This window comes from Ambystoma mexicanum, chromosome 4p, assembly GCF_040938575.1.
Source record: "Ambystoma mexicanum isolate Mex_15411 chromosome 4p, UKY_AmexF1_1, whole genome shotgun sequence".
Taxonomy (NCBI): Eukaryota; Metazoa; Chordata; class Amphibia; order Caudata; family Ambystomatidae; genus Ambystoma; species Ambystoma mexicanum.
The window spans coordinates 603688983-603712028 of record NC_090927.1 but is presented as its reverse complement, the minus strand read 5'-3'; the positions used below and the strand labels follow the sequence as shown (position 1 = coordinate 603712028).

At 45.2% G+C, this 23046-nt stretch overlaps 1 long non-coding RNA gene across 1 annotated transcript in view; it reads right to left on the bottom strand.

Annotated features, from left to right (window-relative positions):
- Window positions 1–20706, bottom strand: part of LOC138453377 (uncharacterized) — a 49150-nt gene extending 28444 nt beyond the window's left edge. The window contains exon 1 of the long non-coding RNA XR_011260407.1: window positions 20650–20706. This is a non-coding gene — a long non-coding RNA (uncharacterized lncRNA). The remainder of the gene's footprint in view (window positions 1–20649) is intronic.
- Window positions 20707–23046: the final 2340 nt, after the last annotated feature.

The following is a 23046-nucleotide window of genomic DNA, read 5'->3' as shown; positions in this document are numbered from 1 at the left end:
ATAGACATTTTTCATGCCACATGTAGTAGATGCTTTGAAGAGGATTTCTTTTATATCTGCTCTCCAAGATCTCACAGTACAAACACCCCCCGACTTATCTGTAGAGAGCGTTGCCTCTGCATTTTCTCAATTTTTGAGGTTTTTGAAGTTTTTATCTGGGAGAAAATGTGTGAGGACTCCTATCAGCACGACGTGTGGTTAGAATCTGAAGATGGCCTCTAGGGGTGGGGCTTGGAACTCTACGTCCCATTGGATGGGACTAAAAGCACCCAGAAAGAGGTGGTCAGACTACTTTTGCTTTAGAAGATGAAAAGTCGGAATTGTGTCACTGAGCATTCCAAGGTAGAAAGAGTGGGCGGGTGGGGGCTTCTTTTTTGTTAAAGGGGGCTTGACCCAGGAAGGCGGTTTTAGCATAAGGAACAACAGAGAGTCAAAAGCTACCCCAGGTCAACCGTATATAGTAGGTAGGTCTAGGTCAGCAGGAAACTAGTGTTTAATAACTAGTTATTGAGGGTCACATGTAGTTGTAGAAAAACAAATTCACAGTTGACTTAAGTGAGGGATAGTAGCATAAGTGTATCGTATTTGTTCCAAATACTACTGTCAGACTTAGTAGTATGATATTACAGGCCACACATTTATTATGCAAAGGTTAACTCTCCCCCGAACCAGAAACACCTGCATAACAAATGTGACGACTGTAATATCATACTACTAAGTCTGACAGTAGTATTTGGAACAAATACAATACACTTATGCTACTAACCCTCACTTAACTCAACTGTGATGTTAACAACAGTTTTTTTACTTTTTACTTGTTTCACTGTCCATTATAAGCTAAATGAAGCTCATATGCGATATTTCCGAAGTTGTTTTTCTTGTGTTTTCTTTTGTAAAATAAAATTGAATTTGTTTTTCTACAACTACATGTGACCCTCAATAACTAGTTATTAAACACTCGTTTCCTGCTGACCTAGACCTACCTACTATATACGGTTCACCTGGGGTAGCTTTTGACCCTCTTTATGTTCCTTCTACTGAGCATTCAAAGCCTGACGACGGGGGATATCCAGAGTATATGAATCTATGAAAGATCCAATACTGGAGAAAGTATGATGTTCTTTCGCGCCCACATTACTAAATGCCCAGCAGAACACACAAGTATGCAATTATTGTGACATTTTAGGAATAAAAAACAACAACGTTCATCTAACCAATGACCACTGAAGAGGAAACTGAGATGCAATTTAATGAAATGGAATTCTTAACCAGGCTCCCCTTGATATATTTGGAGTATTCACTGGACTAGAAGCCAACACCCTCCAGAAACTGAACGTTCAACAGTAACGAGTGCCCTGGGGTCACTGTCACACCAGATTCATTATTCCAGATCTGATCCACTTAAGTCCCTGGTGCACCAGATTCCAACCAGTGTGCTGGTTCCAGGGCCTAGCCATAAAAGGACATCATTTTCAACATAATGTCAGCAACATGAGCAGTGTACTGTTTTGCACTGAGCCAAGGGCTTGGTGCCATTTGGGGATAGGCTTAGGCTCCAGAGGCCCGTCTACCTAAAGGGGAAAATCAGTCTCTTTGACCAAGTCAATCAACCACTGGAAAAAGATGTGATGCAGAGCTCTGACCGACATCTCATCTCCCTCCTTGAGTGTCGCCTGAGACAGAGTATATTAAGTGCTTTTCATCCAGTTTCAGCAGCTAACTGATTAGGCTCGGTTTTACAGGAAATGGCACCCATGGTGCTTTGCTACAGATCCCACAAAGCCTCTTGAGTGGAAAGGTCAGTGCCAGGAAACCAAAGCATTTAGCAAAGGATTGCCACAAACAATGAATAATTGTGCAACGCTGTAATGGCACCTGATAATAGGGGCATTGCCCAAGCCAAGGCAGGACGTGCACAATCACAATCACAGATCCAATATTTAACTGGCATGACACAAACGGATGAGGGTTAAGCATGACCTCAACTGATCATTAACCAAGGGATTTCGTCACCCTGCCTGACTCGCCATTAAACATGGTGCACCCCAAAAGTCATTCCTTGGACTTAGTACTCACATATGCCAAAGCTGTGGCACCAACTTTCAAGTAACTTTTTTTTTTAATTGTGACCCGCTTAGGGCAACCATTGAAACTGATTTATTTTTCTCTTCAGATATTTGGAGCATCAGAACTGTCAGAATTGGGGCATTCAACATCCCCTCCATCCTGCTTGCGCTGTGGACATTGGTGACCCTTTCCTGACATGGCCGGACCTCTCTAGCGACACCAGAGAAATGTGGAGCACTGCAGGAGCAGGAGGGGTATAGAGTTAAAAGGTCCGTGGACAAAAACCCATCTTCATGAGACAGGCAATAAATGAAACTCCAAAGAGAACTAGTGGAGGTGTTTTTTGGGTCTTCATAGATGGACCATCTGCGTCAAGAATTCTTTTGTTTCCTCTCTTCACGTATGGCAAACGGAAGCGGTTGAGTGCTGGGTACATGCACCCGGGTCCCCCTTTTTGCAATCTTTCTGGACAGTGGAAGATATTTTTACCATGCAGTAAGACCAACGGGGATTGGCTTGCTTCCCTGTTGTAGTTGCCTCCCACATTTCCCAAGCCTATTGAGGCCAATACACAGGTTCCATGGGAGTCTGCCATGATGAAATCAGCTGGTCGATGGCTCGGCACAGTGTAAGTTACCTTGGAGGACCAGGTTAGTGTTTGCCTCCATTACCAGCAATCCAGCATGTCATGCAAGGGAAACCAGTGCCACACGTGTGACCAATGATGACTTGAAACAATTTAATAAAGTCCAAAGATTGGATTTATAACAAAGTTCGGGAATAATGTCAGGTGGTCCATGATGCTCCTCAAAGTTGCTGTTTTGTCACAATGTCTCCTAACTATTCTGTCCTTGGGTGTTTGGGTTTCAACCCCGTAGCATACAGTGTTATCAAATGTCTCAGTGTCCCTTGGGACTATGGAGTTCAAGTCGTACGCTGCAATGTGTCCCAGGCACTTTCACAATGGGTCTGGCTTTGAATGTGAAGTAAATACAATCCTCTAGTTTGCCAATGGTGGCAAAATACTTGATTGCAATTTTAGGCTTTTTGTCTTGCCACCGGTGGATTATGAGAAGAAAACTGGCTGAATGTCCACTGGTGCCCAATCAGCTGGTGGACAATCCACCGGTCCCCTTTGCCATGTACCAGTGGATTGGCCCGCGCGGTTGCGGCCAACGGTGGACATTTCGCCAGCTTTCCTCCAGGAATCCACCTGTGGAAACCCACTAGTATACACTTCCAATGAGGTCGTTTCCCACTTCTGGAAACTCAGCGGACTGTTTAAATCAGCCCCTGTGTCTCTTGGGACATTTGACTTCAAGCTTCACAATGCAGTGTTTCCGCCTGTAGTGCTCCGCTCGGTTTCACAATATCTCTGGGACTTTAGATGTGCTTCTTACTTTGCATTGTTTTGCACTTGAGTTATTGGATGCAATAGATAGGGACCTGAAGCCAAGGGCTGAGATGGTGGAGTGCTGATATTACTTGCCAAGAGACTGCAATGTGTACTTATATAGTGTCCGCCATTGCATCCCTGCCAACCCACAGCATTGAATAATGTCCAGGAAGAATAGCGGTTTTCAGACAAGTCTTATTCGACAAGAAGAAAAGTTGATATAGGACTCATCTTCCTGCAAGAAGGTTTACCCTGCAGACTATTGTAGAGCTAAACGGATTCATTATGGGTCCTCTCCTTTTTCGTTGGCCATTGGTTGCAATAACCCCTAACTACTTGACTGCGTGCTCCTTCGTATGCCATCCTGCACTTACTACCTTGCTTAAGTTTACACTATTTTGATACCTGCGGGTATGATGCTCTTCTCCTTCTGCAAAGGTCTTAGCTCTTGTATGTCTGAATGCTCAAATAACTATGAATGCGCTTTATCGGTTCCAAAACCACTTTGCCTCCATGTCTCCCCTTCCCTCTTATCCTTAGGGTGCCACAAAGGAATCTGCCTGTTGCTTTTGGAGCCATATAAATGCCAAAAACAAATACAATATCACAAGGAGGCACTTGTCCTTCCTCTGTTGCTGGGCAACAGCCGACCTGCAAAGAGACTAAACATTTGGGCCTTGTGTTTCAGACCCTGGATCTTGGTTGGGAACTCTGAAGCCAAGTCTTACCCAAAAACAGTAACATGTTACAGGGCATACAGACCTGCCTGGGAAGATGCCAAAGGGCTGTGACTGGTAATAATCCATCAGGTGGTCTTGCTTCAATGGTGTAGTGTAAAGTGCCCCTGGAAACCATTCGCAACACCAGAGCTGCAGACATCTTCTTGCAATCGCTGTGATGACATGGGAGGGCCCACACTCACCAGAGAAGAAGGAAAGTCTGGAAGTGACTTGGAGAAGAGATTTCCTGGGAGTTGCTGACGGGGAGAGAAGGGGAGGCGAAGTCCTGAGAAGCATAGTAGCCCCGGTGGGGTATGCTCCCTAAAGTCAGCCAAGGAACCCCTAATCAGCAATCAGATGGAGGGGAAAACGCAAAGCAGCAGGAGGGTCAGAGAGAAATCACTAGATGCTGTAGCGGCTTTGCTGAAGTAGTGGACAGAGGCAAGGCCATGAATAAGTAGCGAAGGAGAGGAGCTTCCAGGGACACCTAGAGCTGCTGCTGGAGGCAAGGTAGCGTCATGGAGTAAATCATGCCTACTATGGGGGCAACCGGGAGAGCACTAGGAGACATGGATGAATGACTGGATGCCTAAATTATGGTAAAGTGACATGCAGAAAGAAAACCAGGTGAGTGCAGGGAGACTGGGATTATGTGTGCATGGCACACATACTGTGGTGTTAAGAGAACCGTGAGAGAAACATTCTGCATGTGGGAACTAGTGGGAACAATTCCTTTAGCCAAAAATAAATTGGGCATTGAGAGACTGAGCAATGAGAAGGTAGGGCTTTGTCATGAAAAGTGTGGGAAAAGTTACAAGACCCATTAGGAAATAGATTGTAACAAGAAGTGCTGTCTGCTGGAATTTGTTCCATCAGCCATCAAGAAATCGAGTCTAACAGGGAGTTAGTGTGGCATTGATTAATGTGGCAAAGTCTCCTATGTTGAACAGCGGACCGTTGCCTGCCTTGAGTGTTCAAGCTTTCCAGTTCTGAGAATACTTCACCTATCCTGGGAATAATTGTTATATGTATTGAATGTACATAGGGATAGGGGAAAAGAACAATAACAGTCCTACTAGGCCTTGAACCATTCGGATTGTACAAGTGCGTAAAGGAAGTGCAAGGGGGGAGGGAGAGGGGCAGGATGGGAAGATGGGGAGGGGGAGGGAGAGAGGGGAAGTGCAAGGAGGAGGGGGTCCCAGGTGCGAGGCAAGTGTTAAGGGAGCCAAGGAGGCAAGTGCCGGGGAGCAGGGTAAGGGTAGGTTAGTGCGAATAGGGTGGACCAGACTCAGTAGGCTAGTCAGGGAAGGGAGCCCAAGGGCAAGCGCTGCTTAATGGGGTTTGTTGTGGGACTGGTCAAGGCCCAGTAAGACTCATAAGGGAACAAGCAACCAGTTGTACTGCAGTGGACATTAGGAAGGGAGGGGGAGAGTGAAGGAGGAGAAGGAATGGAAGGTCTTGAGGTGCTTCCGGAACTTAAGGAGATCTGTCTCAAGTCTGAGAGAGGCTGGGAGGCAATTCCAGAGTGAGGCCCCTGCCGAAGAAAGAGATATACCCCCACTCTCTGCTTGAAGAAGCGTCTAACCTGGAGAGGGTTGGAGCTAGCGGACCAAAGCACTCTGGCAGGGAGGTATTTAGTCAGAGAAAGCTGGATGTAGTTGGGTCCGAGCCCCCAGAAAGCATTGTGGATGATGCAGAGAGTCTTTAAATTTGTTCCTAGCAGTCATCGGAAGCCAGCGGAGAGAATTTAGGCTGCAGAGATGCAGTCCCTGGGCTTGACGCCAGCGAGAAATCTTGCAGTCCTATTCTGGATTAGTTGAAGAGGGCGGAGGAAGGAAAGAGGTAGGATGAGGAAGAGGCTGTTGCTGTAGTCTAGCCTAGAGAGAACAGGAGCTCTGGAGACGTTGAGTTTCTGGGGGAAGGTGAGGAAAGGAAGAATACCTCTGAGAAGGTGAAGCTGAGTGGACCTTCTTGGCAAGGTTAGTGATATGAGGAGAGAAGGAGAGGGAAGAGTCGAAGATGACACCCAGGTTTTTGGCCTCACAAGAGGGTGAAGAGAGAGGGCCCAATGAGGGCAGCCAGAGAGTACAAGGAAAAGAGGGGGCAGGAGTCCCAATGATAAGGATTTCAGTTTTACTGACATTAAATTAGTGATCATTAGCAGAACACCATGCCTAAATAGCGGTCAGACAATCGGGAATGAGAGAGGACAGAAAAGAGGAAGAGGAGAGAAGCTTAAAGGAAAGCTGTATGTCATCCTCATGACACTGGAAATGAGGAGATTAAGTGGGCGAGAGGGGCGATGACTCGGGATGCTGTTGATGGTGTGTGCATTCATATGGGAAACCTAAAGTCTTTGTTCATCGGCACCAGTAGATATTTTCTGGAACCTTACTGGTCCAAAGAAATGTGCTGCTGCATCTTGCCATCCTCTATATGGGCACTATGACTTGTGCAGGGATCCCTGTTTCCCTGGTGACATAAGTGGCAGGTGCCTATTGCCATCTGAACCAATAGATCTTGCGCACACTATGTCTCTAGTTAGCTTTTTACTTGCTACTATTCCACAATGTCCTTTATTTTCTAAAGAAATGATGCTCTGGCTCAGAGATTTAGGACTAAGTGCTGGAGATCATCTTAGTGTTTTTCCTTCAGCGATTGAGGATAATTACTCATGTTCTTGAAAGCTTTCATCTCAGAGTGCATTTTTGAAACCAGGGTGGGGAAAGGGGTGGTCACCTCTTTCATGCTCTGTGCGCTACCCAAAGTCTGGTTCGCAGAGCTGGTGCTTGCAGTTTACAATTAATATAACTTTCAGGTTAGGCCCAATGCATGTGCTGGCTACCAGGATGTTGTGACGAATCTTCGGATGTCGCCACTTCTCCCCTATGGGGAGACCTTTCCCATGGTGCCAGGGCGACGCAGCCACAGTCCGATAATCCCCCTGGGGGTGGTGTACAGGGGGTGGATCACATGTTGGAGGGAACCCATTATGGGACTAGAGACGACCATCCCAGGAGAACGTGGTATGGCTCCCCTATCTCTCAATTTCCCGCTTTCCCAAATCCTATCCTTTATTCCCCTCTACCAGACCATGCTAACATGTATTTATGTAAGTTAAACCATCCCTATACCTTAAAAGGTACCAGGACACAAAAGAACAAAACTTGCCGGTCAGACCTCCACAGTATAAGTACTGCGAAGAAGAAGATAGGTGGAAACATGAAGATTGCTCCAGAGAACCGGCATATACGTCTAGACTTTCACAGGATCTGATTGGACAGATACGATACAATATAGAAGAGCTAAACCGAACCAGAGAGCACTATCCTCCCCGGAGGAACCACAAGAGATGCCTGTCCGGCAGAGGAAGAGAAGCAGAACGAGATGCCGTGTACAGAGGAAGACGAGAGCCTGAAGGTAGCCCAAGATGAGCGAACTACATGGGCTGCTGCAAAACAAAACCTCCAGGCCTACCAAAGACACTGGAAGTGTTGGAGAGGGTAACCGTACTTCTAGGAAGAAACAGTAACCTGTGGCATCGCCGCATCCGAACTGAAGTACAAGAATGCTAACGGAGTATCGTGGAGGTATACAGCTCTTTGCGAGACCCCACGTTGACGTGAACCACACAAACAGGTACACGGGCGACCTGAGAGGTGTTGGAGGTCAAGGAAAGCTGGGGAACAGATATTGTGAATGGGAGAAGAGGGCCTGGGACCCTAATATACAAAGAGAGAGCAAAGAAACAATGTATGTATGTCAGCCAAGAAAACCAAGCAATCAGAGAATAGTACTGCAAGTCTGGGACAAGCACCCACAGGAAACCTTGAGAAATAGGAAAGCTTTCATCATTTTCCGTGCTTCATAGTCACAGTACGGGGTAGAGAAGGAACACAGGTTTACTGTGGAACAAAGTGAATTCAAGCGAACCCAGGGTCTGTCACAGAGAACATTGTTTTGCCTCATTGAGAACCTGAGAAGACCAGGGAAATGGAACACGTTTCCCCTACACAGAGAACATTGTTGTGCATCATTGTGAAAGCTCAAGGAGGCCAGGGAAAGGGAGACATTTCCCCAGCAAAGATAACATTGTTGTGCATCATTGAGAAAGCCTGAGAAGGCCAGAGATAGGGAAACATTTCCCCCGGCACAGAGAACATTGTTTGACATCACTTGGAGAGCCTCAGGAACCCCAGGGAAATGAAGCCATCCCCCTGGGACAGGAACAATGTGGCACTTGTAAAGTGCAGTTGGTTTCTTTATTAACAGCTAAAGATATTGGGAACTTTATGTTTGTGAAGAACCTTTTACTACCAACTAGAAGAGGACAACACCCTTGCACTTAAGTTTAAGTTATTAGTGTTAGGTTCAGAAATAGGCTTTTTGGACTTGACAGTTGACTGGCATTTTCTTTGACATCCTGACATTCTCATTAGTTTTCTTTGAGGGAGGGAAACCCCTCTTAGCTTTAGGGACAGAGAGGTAGTTTTCTAACATACCCATTCATTTGAATAAAAGTCTTTAACCAAAACCATGTCACCTCCGTGTTTGAGCCTTACTTCTGCACCCTTACAATGCTTAACAACCATGTTAATCCACCAGGTAGTTCTGCATGTTCAAGTCCTTCCATGTTTGCCGGTGCATTGAATTTGTTCCTGCCTGATGCTAAAGGCAATTGCCCCTGCTTAAAGAAAGGATTCACCACTGGTGACCAGAAGACCTAAAGGTACTATATGCATGCATGCAAGCATGTTTGAATGTGATGCTTGCAGTGCGTGTGTGTGTGTGTGTCGGTGTGTGTGTGTGCATGCATGCGTGCATGTGTTTAGTGACTCTGTGACTCAGTGTCTATGTATATGGATGTTAGTGTGTTCACGTGTGCCTGACTGTGTGTGGCAGGTATCTGTGTGTGAGTGTGAGCTTGAATGCATAGCGTGCATGTGTATGGCAGGGAGAGGATACCCAGTGGCAAGGCTGGCTATATATAATTTGTGGACTCAGCTTTATGAAAGTGATTTACTTTCCCCATGCTGACATAGAAAGATTGTGGTCTCAGGTTCATGATTGTTGTGCTGTGGCTGCAACCTCATGCAAATTATTTACACTGACCATTACTGATATAGATAGAGGCTGAAGCCTAATGAGAATGTTTTAAAGTGCTCATCTATATTGTTGGTAACATGCCATTCACTAGATGTTTTCATATGTTACCCTAGAGACCCAAATGTAAATTGTATAGATTTTTGCCCTATTTCTCTCAAGAAATTTCACTATAAAAAGCACTATTATAAAACCTTAATTTAAAAATGTTCTTGAAACAGCCAAAGGATCAATGCCCTTGGTATCATACATGGTAGCAATACCAAAGCCAAGTGCTGACAGACAAAGAAGCATTTGTGTTGATATGGTGCAGTCAAACATAGCCATTAAAAACAAACATCACCCTGGTCTACACATTAACAAGATGATTTGCTGTGTCAATGGAGCAAGGATTTTAAAAAGTGGACCTCAACAAGTGGTATTATAACCTACAGCTGGACTCCAATCAAGATACATTATTATATTCTCATCAAACCGGCGACTCTACTGCTACAAAACACTCTGTTTCAGAGTGTCATCGGCTGCAGAAATATTTAAGTAAATGGTAAGAAACGTAACGAGGCATGTCCAAAGTTGCTTCCACTTCAGTTATGATATCCTGACATTCTGAAAATCACAAAAGCAACATGATGTGGTGTTGAACGCAATGTGCGAAACCTTGGAAGTGGCAAGTTTGACAATGTACGTGGAAAAGTGTGACGTTGCTATGCGGCAGCCACATTTCTTCTGACTGATTTTTGGCCAAAGGAATGCAAGAGGTTGTGATGATAATATATATCCAGGGACAAAATATGTGGAAAACCCAAGCTCCTTCCAAGGTTTATCAGCTACTGGGCAAGAAATGTCAAGGACTACTCCACCATTAATACACCCTGAAGGAATCTACCAAAAGAAGGTTAAGCCTTTGTCTGACCTGCGGATTATTATGAAACCATTCATGGAAGCAAAGATTTTGCAAGGGCCAAGTGCATGGTAATGTTTTATCCTACCCTTTGCAACAGACTCAGAGTGGATGCGAGCTCAGTAGGGCTATGGGCTCAACATAAACCAGGAAGAAAGAAAAGTGGTATCCTATGTGAGCCCAAGTGTGACAAATCCTGAAAAATCATATTGTTAACTGGAAAAATAGATCTTAGCAGTAGTATGGGCATATGAGCACCACCACGTTTGTAAATGGGAAACAATTTACCATTGTGACCTACTAGCAAGCTCCACTGATGATATATGGCAAACCGAAATTGAAGATGCACCAAGGATTGGACAATGGGGACTAAAGCTGCTTGACTATGACTTCAGAAAAACACATACTCCAGTGAAAGAATTCAGCCTCCCAGACTTCAGGCGGAGGCACCCGTTAAAGAACCCCACAATGCATCCATCACTGGCAGAAGAATACATCAATTTCATTGTGCAAGGAGCAAACTCTGCACCTGTCACTGGAGAGCAGAACTGGCAGGTGCTATACCCCTCACAGCTACAAAAAGGCTAGCATTCCTCAATCTAACCAATAGGACACATGCATCCATCACTGGCAGAAAAGTACATAATTTTCATTATGCCAGGAGCAAACTCAGCACCTTTGACTGGAGAGCGGAACTGGCAGGTGCTATACCCTTCACAGCTACGAAAAGGCTAGCATTCCTCAATCTAACCAATAGGACACATGCATCCATCACTGGCAGAAAAGTACATAATTTTCATTATGCCAGGAGCAAACTCAGCACCTTTGACTGGAGAGCGGAACTGGCAGGTGCTATACCCTTCACAGCTACGAAAAGGCTAGCATTCCTCCATCTAACCAATAGGACACATGCATCCATCACTGACAGAAAAGTACATCATTTTCATTATGCCAGGAGCAAACTCAGCACCTGTGACTGGAGAGCGGAACTGGCAGGTGCTATACCCCTCACAGCTACGAAAAGGCTAGCATTCCTCAATCTAACCAATAGGACACATGCATCCATCACTGACAGAAAAGTACATCATTTTCATTATGCCAGGAGCAAACTCAGCACCTGTGATTGGAGAGCGGAACTGGCAGGTGCTATACCCCGCACAGCTACGAAAAGGCTAGCATTCCTCAATCTAACCAATAGGACACATGCATCCATTACTGGCAGAAAAGTACATCATTTTCATTATGCAAGGAGCAAACTCAGCACCTGTCACTGGAGAGCGGAACTGGCAGGTGCTATACCCCTCACAGCTACGAAAAGGCTAGCATTCCTCAATCTAACCAATAGGACACATGCATCCATTACTGGCAGAAGAATACACCAATTTCATTGTGCAAGGAGCAAACTCTGCACCTGTCACTGGAGAGCAGAACTGGCAGGTGCTATACCCCTCACAGCTCCAAAAAGGCTAGCATTCCTCAATCTAACCAATAGGACACATGCATCCATCACTGGCAGAAAAGTACATCATTTTCATTATGCCAGGAGCAAACTCAGCACCTTTGACTGGAGAGCGGAACTGGCAGGTGCTATACCCTTCACAGCTACGAAAAGGCTGGCATTCCTCCATCTAACCAATAGGACACATGCATCCATCACTGACAGAAAAGTACATCATTTTCATTATGCCAGGAGCAAACTCAGCACCTGTGACTGGAGAGCGGAACTGGCAGGTGCTATACCCCTCACAGCTACGAAAAGGCTAGCATTCCTCAATCTAACCAATAGGACACATGCATCCATCACTGACAGAAAAGTACATCATTTTCATTATGCCAGGAACAAACTCAGCACCTGTGACTGGAGAGCGGAACTGGCAGGTGCTATACCCCTCACAGCTACGAAAAGGCTAGCATTCCTCAATCTAACCAATAGGACACATGCATCCATCACTGACAGAACAGTACATCATTTTCATTATGCAAGGAGCAAACTCAGTGTCTGCCATCGGAGAGGGGAACTGGCAGGTGCTAGACCCCTCTCAGCTACGACAAAGCTAGCATTGCACAATCTAACCAATAGGACACATGCATCCATCACTGGCAGAAAAGTACATAATTTTCATTATGCAAGGAGCAAACTCAGCACCTGTCACTGGAGAGCGGAACTGGCAGGTGCTATACCCCTCACAGTTACGACAAGGCTAACATTGCACAATCTAAGCATTAGGACTCAGTGCAGTCAGATACATAACAATTCGAGAAGTGCACTGAGGTTTCTGGTGCTGTTTTTGTGGGACCATGAGGCGAGTCCAGCTAACTACAACTAATCAACATGACCGTTCACATTAGTTGAAAACTTGTTAGAACAAGCCTTGCAGGTTTTTACGAATTTGTCTTCGTGCTTTCTTGGGCCTGGGGAAACGTTCCAGAGTTGGGGTCCCGGATAGACAACAGAAAGGACACTATTTTTTTGTGCACAATATTTTAGGCTCTTGATGCCTCTAACTGGATAAAGGAGTCTTGTGGGGGCAACGTGTTTGCGGAGGGTCGAAAGGCTTTGTGTGCAGGGAAAAGTAGTTTACCTTCCACCCTGTGCCCCTCACTCACTGCGACTGCACATCAGAAGTGCAGGTCCCCTGACATTGCTGGAGCAGTGCCACTTCCACTCCAGGTGAGGCCAGGATCAGTATGCCATTTTTTCCAGGCCGCCGCACCTTGATGGATGTCTTCTGCCACGAGCAGATTTGAAACCTGCTTTGGCCCTGATAATTCCCTGCAAGCTGCATTGAGGCAGTGGTATTTCGATTTTGACACAAATGCCAAAGAAAATAGCATTAACCTCTCAGCCTCCATTAGGCTCCACGAGGCAGAGAGCACTCAAAGATGGCTGCCCGTGAATTTTCGCCCAGGAATCACAGCCTCTGCAGGCTGGTCTTGCCGTGATTGGCCAACAAAATCGTTTTACCCAATCACTTTTCGCCGGCAGGCGAACACCGGCCCACCCACAAAGGCTACCCAACAAGGCAGCCTCATGTCCCAAGCCTGTCACGAGCCGTACAGAGCCTAGGGCCAAGCTCCATGTCGGATTTCAGCCCACCAGGGCCCATTCCTCAGCCTGCTCCACAGCTGCTACCGGGTAAGATCTCCAGCACCATGAACTTTTGCTCTCTCTGACTATTAACACAGTGCTAGCCCCCGTTCTAAGCACTACCCATAGTCATTGTCTAGCATGTGTACAATATCAAAACTGTGCTTGTAAACCATATGCGTACTTCCCATTTGCCTACAGCCTTACTTAGTCAGCTCGTGCCCATGAACATGCTATTAGCACGATCCTTGCCATAATGCATGTGTATGTACACTGCAGCCCATTTAGCCTCATTTGCCTGTGCCCCACTATAGGTGCTTCTCTGCCAACCGCATCTATATGAGTATATTGCCACTCCCTCAGCTGCCTGTGGAACATCAGAAAACGGCATAGTCCATATACTTTGCTCACTGTTGGACTGTTTTAAAATTTCCCATAGAATGCCTTCCTAGTAACTATATCTAGATGATTTGAAACTGCCTTGTTTTTGGTCATAGTAGTGATCTACACTCAAAGTATTCTTGATTCTGCTCAACTGTTTTTACTACTACACTTAGAGTGCGGGAACTGTCAAATTTAGGTCCACTCTGCTGTATGCATCTTAGTCGCTGCTGCGATTGTCAAATCTAGGTGCTCTTGCTATGCGCACTTTTAGTCGCTACTGGGACTGTCAAATTTAGTATTGTTGATTTTACATTGCCCTAGCTAAAATCGAACCTGCCTATTGTTGATTTTGCATTGCCCTAGCTAAAATCGAACCTGCCTACTGTTGATTTTGCATTGCCCTAGCTAAAATCGAACCTGCCTATTGTTGATTTTGCATCGCCCTAGTGGTAATTGCACTTGCCCATAGCTACGAAGCCTACCCCCTTGTTGCTCATCTACCATGCTCCTTAGGGTGCTCCTCCTTTTACTCCTCCACTCTCTGCTATCCGAAACAACAATCCTCACTCAGCCACGCACATACCCGACACGGCTGACTCACCCTCAGCCACCTGACACTATGTCTTGCCTTAGTCTTGGCCCACAGACCCTGCGCATGGTGACATCCGCTATGACACCCACCTTAGGCCTCCAACACCTCACTACTGACTTCAAGCCCTACCTCAGTGACCCAGCCCTTTGGTTGGAACACTTTGCTAGCAAACCTACTCCGAACCAACCGTGCCCTTCATCTCTTAGAAATAAAATATTAGGCACCAGATTCCGCATACGCCCTACCCGCTGCAACCTCTCCAAACAAACACGACACACACTCCCGGGCCCACCCTCGGCCCTCAACAACAGCAAACCCCCCCTCTACAGAGGCGAAACTGCCTGTCATCAAAGACGCCCTTATCAACGCTAGATCCCTCCCAGCTCACGCTTTAGACATAGCAGACCTTATAACATCGTCAGATCTTGATTCCATTGCCATAGCTGAAACCTGGCTACATGCTGCCTCCGGTCCTTCACTGTCCCTTGCTATACCACCTGGCTTTAGCATATTGAGATGTGACCGTACCTCTGCCTCCCACTCTAGAGGTGGGGGCCTTGCCATCGTCCATAAAATCACTTTGGACCTAAGAGTAATGACCAATACCAAACTTGAGACAGCTGAGCTATTATCAGTCAAACTCACATTAACACCCAACCAAACAGCCACCCTCCACCTAATTTACCGGCCCCCAGGCCCTGCACCCTCCTTTGTCGGCGACATATCCACCCTCCTCCTTGACAACGCTAAAACCAATTCACAAATCATCGTCCTCAACTTGGGACTAGGTGACCCTAAAGATCCCATTGCACTTGATTTGGAAAACTCCCTCTCCAACTCCGGCTTCACCTCGCCCATCCAAGAGCCTACACATTCGCAAGGCAGGACCCTTGACTGGCTATTCAGCTCTAATTGTAATATCAATGTCCTGGCCATTACCCCCTGCCTCTGGTCAGACCACCACATTATCACCTTTAATATTGAAGCCGCCGCCGCATCCCGACCGCGATAGCGCCTGCTCTCCCGACCAGAAACAAAAAGGACATAACCAAAGAGAAACTCCTCCCTCTACTACTCCCCTCACTTAAAGCAGCTACTGATTCCTGTAACGACCCGACTGCCTTAGCTGACATCTATTACTGCAGCATGCTGACAGCTATAGATTCTTTGGCCCCCATCAAACTGAGGAAGGCCAAACCACGTGCTCACCTGAACTCTTGGTTCATCCCACAGCTAAGAATACTCCGTAAAACCAAACGCTGCGCCGAAAACCGATGGAAAAGCCACCCTTCTGACGCACATAAAGACGGCTTCCTCCTGGCCTCGCTCACTTACAAAGCAGCCATTATAGAGGCAAAAAAATAATCCCTTAATAATCGCATTCTGCATGCCGATTCCAACTCCAAGGAACTATTTAAGATTTTAAAAGAGCTTGAAACCCCCGTTACTCCCCCTGACACCTGCATTAAAGACAGCAAATGGTGTGACAACAATCATGCAGCGTTACTGAAAAAAATCACCATGCTTCAATCTAAAATCACAGCCAAACATGATAGCCTGAAACTGCACAATCACCCTCCCATCCCAGCAGGGGTCCTCCCTCCTGACGTCCCCAACTGCAAACAATTTGCCTCCTCACCGCTCACCATTGCGGAGGTAGAAAACATTATCATGAGGATCAAACCGTCCAACTGCCAGGGCGACCCCTGCCCTTCCCCAATTATTAAGGAATCTGCCCACGACCTGGCCCCATTTATCACATCCTTCATCAACGCATCCTTCAAAACAAGAACTGTCCCCGACAACCTTAAGGATGCTTGGGTGATCCCCTTGCTCAAAAAACCTTCCCTCGACCCTAGCATACCCACCAACTACCGACCGTCCCGTTCCTGCTAAAAATCCTAGACCGTGCAGCATACCTGCAAAAACCAAGAGCACCTGGAAGCCAACAATCTTCTAGGCCTTAGACAATCTGGTTTCCGACCCAGACACGGAACAGAGACAGCTCTACTAGACTTAAAAACCCAAATCGAAGTGTTAAAGGACAACGGCAAACTTGCCTTATTACTCCTACTCGACCTCTATGCAGCCTTCGATCTGGTCAGTCCCAAATCCTATGCAAGCAACTTCACTTCCATTTCTCACCATCAGCCACGGCCTGGATCAAATCATTCTTGAGTAATAGATCTATGCGGGTCTTCTCTCAATCTGCAGCTGCATATCCTTCCCCGATCCATTGCGGCGTCCCCCACGGCTCTTGCATGTCGCTAACGCTCTATAACGTTTTTACAAAACCACTTTTTGATGTACTTGACTATCTGGGTGTCTCCTATATGAACTACGCTGACGACACCCAGATACTCATTCCCATCACTGGTGATTACCTGGCTGACACTAAGGCCTTGAACGAGGTCTACCTGGTTATCCAAGCTTGGATGGCACAACACCAGTTATGCCTCAACGATGTTAAGACTGAGCTCCTCATCTTGGGCACTACGCAACGCCTTAGTAAACTTGAGCCATCCTACCAATCATTTGTCATTGATGGCAACACCATCCAAGTCTCGAAAGACACCAAACCCTAGGTGTCTATCTTGACGCCACCCTATCCCTATCCAGACAAACAAATGCAGTCAGATCCTCTTCAGCATACACCTGCAAACTCATTGCAGCTTGCAGGCCATTCCTGACCACCTCCAACGCGGTCACTCTGGCCAGAACTCTTATCATGGCCAAAATTGACTATGCGAGCGCCCTCTACCTAGGAACGAGCCAAGAGAATATGAACAAACTGCAAATTACCCAGAATAACGCTATCAGAGCAGCCCTAAACATCCCAGGAAACCACCACATCTCGGAATCTAGATCTAACCTACACTGGCTACCGGTCAAACAGAGAATTTCACTGAAAGTCTTAGGCCTTACCCACAAATGCCTAGCCAACCAAGCCCCACCATACCGGCTATCCCGACACGCCCCCACCCGCCCGCAAAGAACGGCTCAGACCCACTGCCTAACCATCCCTAGGTTCAAACTACAAAAGGCGGTTGGATCTAGCTTCCCCGTCCTAGCCTCTAAGCTCTGGAATGCCCTCCCTCTCACCATCCGATCCGAAGAACGCTTTAGTGCCTTCAAATCTAAAACCAAATCCTGGCTCTCCAACCAGCCATGATGTCTAGACCCGCCCTGCGAAACGTCTGCTCTAATCTACCCTCTGTAAATATGTATATTGCTTTATGCCTTGTATGCTATGTACTGTTTAATGTTTTGAATATATTTAATTGTATGCTTATGTAACCATGTCTAAATTGCGCCCTGATGCCTCCGGGCCTGATGGTGCGCGTTACAAATAAAACAAATGCAAATACAAATTAATGTGGAGCCAGTGCAGGGACCTGGGACCTAGGACCTGGGGTGATTTGTTCTGTGCCTTTTAGGCCGGAGGCTATTTTGCTGCCTTATTTTTAATAAAAATATTGTTGTTGTTGGGAGGTGTCCATTAGCAGGCCTGCCTAGCCGCGTTGCAGTTTAAGGCATGTGGCCAAGAGCCCGGTGGCTGTATTCCAACGCTGAAGGGCACACTGCCATTGCTCGTGCGAGCAACTTTCCAGAGCACAATCTTAGTAAGTTTGTGGATCAATTACAATATTGGTGGAACATGTACAGTTATTTTCGCGACGCATTGCACATCTACATTCAGTAGTGTCATTTATCTTAGTTCATTGGATGCACGTTAATAAGCGAAAAGGCGTTTTTATCCCCTTGCATCGATTCTAGAAACATAGCTTTGTAAATGGGATTTAATATACTTTGCTGCCCTCTAGTGGCTAACAGTTAACACCAATCGGAATAATGTTAACGTTAAATGTAGGCCGATGTTCTTTCTTCCTTCATATCAAATACAACTCCCGAGTCCCGACCCCCTTCTGTCTCTTTCATTATTTAAGGAACCCAAATTAACGACTTTGAAGGATTAAGGAGTGTGTGCCAGCCCTTCTTAGGCTGAGCTATATCCCTCCTGCGTTTATAATTGTTGTTTTGGGACGGACAGTTGGTTAAGCGTTCAAGTAGAGTTATAGTATTTTTTAAAATACCATTTCACAACGAAACTGTTTCCTAGAAGCCCACAGCAGAAGGGGCAGGCCGGCTCTGGGAATTTTCATCTAGGTGGGCAATGTTTGTGATCAGGGGGCCCAAATTCCATTGGGTGTGGGTTTCGGAGAACCCTAAACAAAGTCCAGCTTTCTCAGATCTGTGATCCAGCAAATAAAGTCTTCCCAAATCTGCAAAAATAAATGTGCGCCCTTCAATTGGTTTAGTCTGTTAGACTGCTTTAAAAGGCACAGACACCTGGATTCAAACCCAAGTTGTTAGGACCAGGGGTGATATATACCTGCAAGACTACTTGAAGGTCTGATAAAGAGGCTTGTTAAGATTGCACTCTGCGGCAGATTTAAGGCTACTTCACCATGATTGACAGATGGCGCTGGGTAGGCGGGGCATGGGTGAGGAGTTTTATGCTGGGGTTAGTGGCTTTCTCGTGTGCAACAAAGGTTACATGCTTTTAAAGTTTCCTCCAAGTTGTCCAAGTCTTTCTACTATTGGTGTTCAGTGTTAAGGCGTATAACTGTTGCTGGAAACAGTCTTGTAACCTTAGCACATTTTGCCGACAAAGTGATTTGCCCAGGATCACTTAATTTGTTCAGGTGGGAAATCTGCTCTCTCCTTCCATCCCCTCATCCCAAAATCTAATGCTCTACAGTACCGCTTCCAAGGTCTTCTGCTCTTTTCTTCCATCTGCCCCCTCACTACTTTGTCATTCCATTGGTCACTCACTTCAGCTTCCATCCGCTCCCACTTCTCCTTAAGGAAAACTATTGCCAGAGCATGAAAATTAATAACTGTATACTGCAGACCCCTGAAGAAGAGCCTGAGAGATGAATCCCAATAATAATGACCCAAGAACAAAAGTGTTGTACCTGTTGTTTACCAACCTAAGGCTGTAGTTGAGCTATGAAAAACAGAACAGGGCAAAAGAGAAGCAAGAAAAATAGTGTGGCAATACCATTCTTCCTTTCCCATCTGCTCTTCCATTTCTGTTCTATCCACTCCTCCATCACCTTTCACTCCCATCATCATCAATCAGCTCCCCCTGACCACCATTCCAATGTTTTCAAACGTAAGCCAGGCTTATGGGTACAGCTGGTCTGGTTGGCGACTCGTGATTAGACACTTGTAGCTGCGCAAGTCTGTCAAATTTAAATGTAAATTCTCTTAAACAGTGTTGTTTAGGGATAGGAGACCCCCTAAATCCACACATTCAATTTAGAGTCTGGTCGCAGATCACTGGATTGACAGTAAGCCGGGAAAGAACTCGTCATGCACAGTAGAAGGAAAAAGAGGAAAAAATCCAGGACATTGCGCCCAATAAGGTGAGAAATGTGTTTATTATTAGGTTGGCCCGTATGCGATAATACCTGTTTTGGCCCTTCTAGGCCTTTCTCAAATCAGGGCTTAATACATTCCTTGTACAACCATACAGTTGGAAACAATTACAAATTCATGATGTTTTGGGTCACATGAGTGTCCAATCCAAATGCCAAACATTTCTCAGTAACATCCAACAAATGAAAAACACATCAATATTATCCCATATCCATGTGTAGAACCAAAGGAAAAATAAATACATTGTGCACCAGACAGAAAAGTAGGGGGTGGCATTGGGAAGGATAAAACGGGGTACGTGAAGAGCACATTGTCAATAAATACAGTAACGCAAACAAACATGAGGTGCAAAACCAGGGTAGGGGAAAAGGGTGAAATGAAAAACAACAGGAACACAAGAAAAAATCTTGTTAGTCACAATTATTCAGGTTCAATGATGCGGTTACAACTATGTCGCAATACCTAGTTAGCTTTCCCTCGCCGGGAATCGTAAATTCGTCTCAGTAATTTCGAACTTGCATTGGGTTTAATCCCATCTACATAGAATCTGTTGCCATAATGATTTAAATGGAAAATCCATTAGTCTTATTGCCGCCTACATCATGTTAATTTAATTCTTAAACAACTCTTGCACTACAATGGAATAGTACGGTTTGTGGGCATTAAATTTTAACCAAATCCTTCCATCTCAGATAGCATTTCCCACCCGTTACTATACTGGTCCAGAAAAGGACAAAGAAACTAGTAATAGCTCTGCAGGCAAAGGATCTCCTGCTCGTAGCCTGCTCAGTCATACTTGCGCTTGAACGTGGTAATTTTGTAATAGTTCAATCGTGCGTAAAGGTAATCATAAATACCTGTAGATTAATTGCATCAGCCCTGCATAGCAATAGGCCATTAGATCAGAAAGAGCAAAAATAATACCCAAAATAGATAGTAATGATCATAACTTACTCATTCAGTCATACGTGTTGGCTTTTCCGTGAGTATAACGCTGGCGGGCGCCATCTTGGGACTATTTGTTTTCCTGTTCCCAAGGTGACGCGTGGCTTGATCCACCGCTATGTGTTGTTGCTGAGCAACCAGCACGCTAGTTCCAAAATTACACGCTTAACCAAAATATTGTGTTGATAAATTCCTGTATGTGCATGCATACTAAAGCAGCCATGCAGATACCATATATAGCCTAGATAAAGCAAAATTATTAATTTGGTGATACAAGTGAGCCTCGTTTCGGTCGTCGTCATGGTCCTGTTTGTCTTGGATAGCTGTACTGTTACATGGAGCCACGGAAAAATAGCCTCATGCATGCGAAAACATGTCAAGTAAACTGCAGACCCAAGTTATTGCAGGGGAGCTAACCACACTTCAAACAATAAATTGTGCCCAAATGTAACTTTGTTCTCAGCAGTCATTAAATATTTTGGACTGCCACTCCCATCAGCACTTTACAGGAATTTCAATAGGGAAGGCTGCTGTGAGTTGAAGTTCAAATCATCTCATTATCCTCAGCTAGTGTAGCATTAACAAACACAAACATACAGTATGCATACTAATGTGAGTAGAAACGGAGATGCATTTGCAAGAGTCTGTATTTCGTGAAATCATGAAACAATAAACAGATTAGTAACAATATGTACCAAGAATATCAGGGCATAAATAAAAACAGTAAATAGTAAACAAGTAAAAGTGTGGACTAAAAGTTAAACACTCTCGATACTGTGAGGGGTCAGAAATGTGAGGGGGACAACTTTGTGAAGATTTTTCAAAAGATGCCATTTTATTAACTCAAAAGGTTGGAGAAACGCCACACTATCAATACCCTGATGAGGATTCCTGCCTAACGCGAACTAAACGAAAGACTCTAACAAAAAGGTTTCTGTCCCTCTCACTAATACATACAGCAACTCAACAGCTGCATTTTTCTGTTTTACTACTCTTCAACCCTCTTCTTTATCCCAGTACTTTGGGAATTATGGGACTGGAAGTCTCTAATGCAAAAATCTGTTTTTATATATGTTTCTGTTTTGCAAGTTGCACAAGGGGGTTTCCCATTCCTCCTAACCTGCTTCTGCACTCATGTGATCCTCCCACAGAACACCACCGCCCGGGGTGGAGATCAGAAAGCATCTGCCTTTTCTCGGCCACATAAGACGGGACCCAGGCCAGTTTTCCTTGTGGAATCATTACTGATTCATCACAATACATTAATGACACAGGTGGAAAATATTATGTTCAGTTTTAACATAAATCTTCTTTGTCAGGATGCTTCTGCAACAAATATTAGTTCAGAAAATATAGAACACTTCTGCAGTCGTGTTATACAAAATCCTTTGTTTGGGTCTACTCCCCTGCCCGAACAGTATAATTTACAAACAATGAATGCCTCTGTAGTTGAGATCACCTTGCAACAACTTTGCAGTGTTTCTTGCTTAGTAACATTATGTTTTTATGCAATTCTTCAGGGAAGGCAAGATTCACAGTGGTGCTCTTTAATACACTTTTGCAATTTGCAACACCTCTGTAGATCATGCTCCTCTCCTTCTGAACAACCTTTTTCAAAAGGGTAGTCTTTTTGCCACTTTTGTTTCCCCATCTCTTCATCACCCGAACACTGACAATAAAATGGTTTTAAAACGGTGTATTACGTGGCTTTGGAAATGTGGGTTTATCCTAGCTTTTGTTATATACTTCTTCAAATATGGGCAATAAGCTTTGCTAATTTCGAAACCCTCATTTGCCCCTTTTTGACTTTACCAATGTTTTGGGGTTTTAAATTGCCCTACTGTTATTGCTCGCCACTTGACAGTGGTCCAGGCATCTTCTCTCTCCCCCAGTCCTGGCCTCTGCTGCAATGTGGAGAGTTTCCAACTCCTGCACACACGACTACTGCTCTGCTCATCCTGCATCCAAACTTCCTAGTCTCCCTCAGGTGTGGGGCATTCTCATTAACAAGCTGCATTTTTCTGTTTTACTACTCTTCAACTCTCTTCTTTGTCCCAGTACTTTGGGAATTATGGGACTGGAAGTCTCTAATACAAAAATCTGTTTTTATATATGTTTCTGTTTTGCAAATTGAACAAGGGCGTTTCCCATTCTTCCTAACCTGCTTCTGCACTCATGTGATCCTCCCACAGAACCACTGCCTGGGATTGAGATTAGAAAGCATCTGCCCTTCCCAGGCCACATGAGACGGGACCCAGGCCAGTGTTCCTGGAAGAATCATTACTGATTCATCACAATACATTAATGACACAAGTGGAAAATATTATGTTTACTGAATGCCTTAAAAATATATAGGCATATTGAATCCTGGGACTGAGCTGATGAGACATTTGACTGGTGGATGAG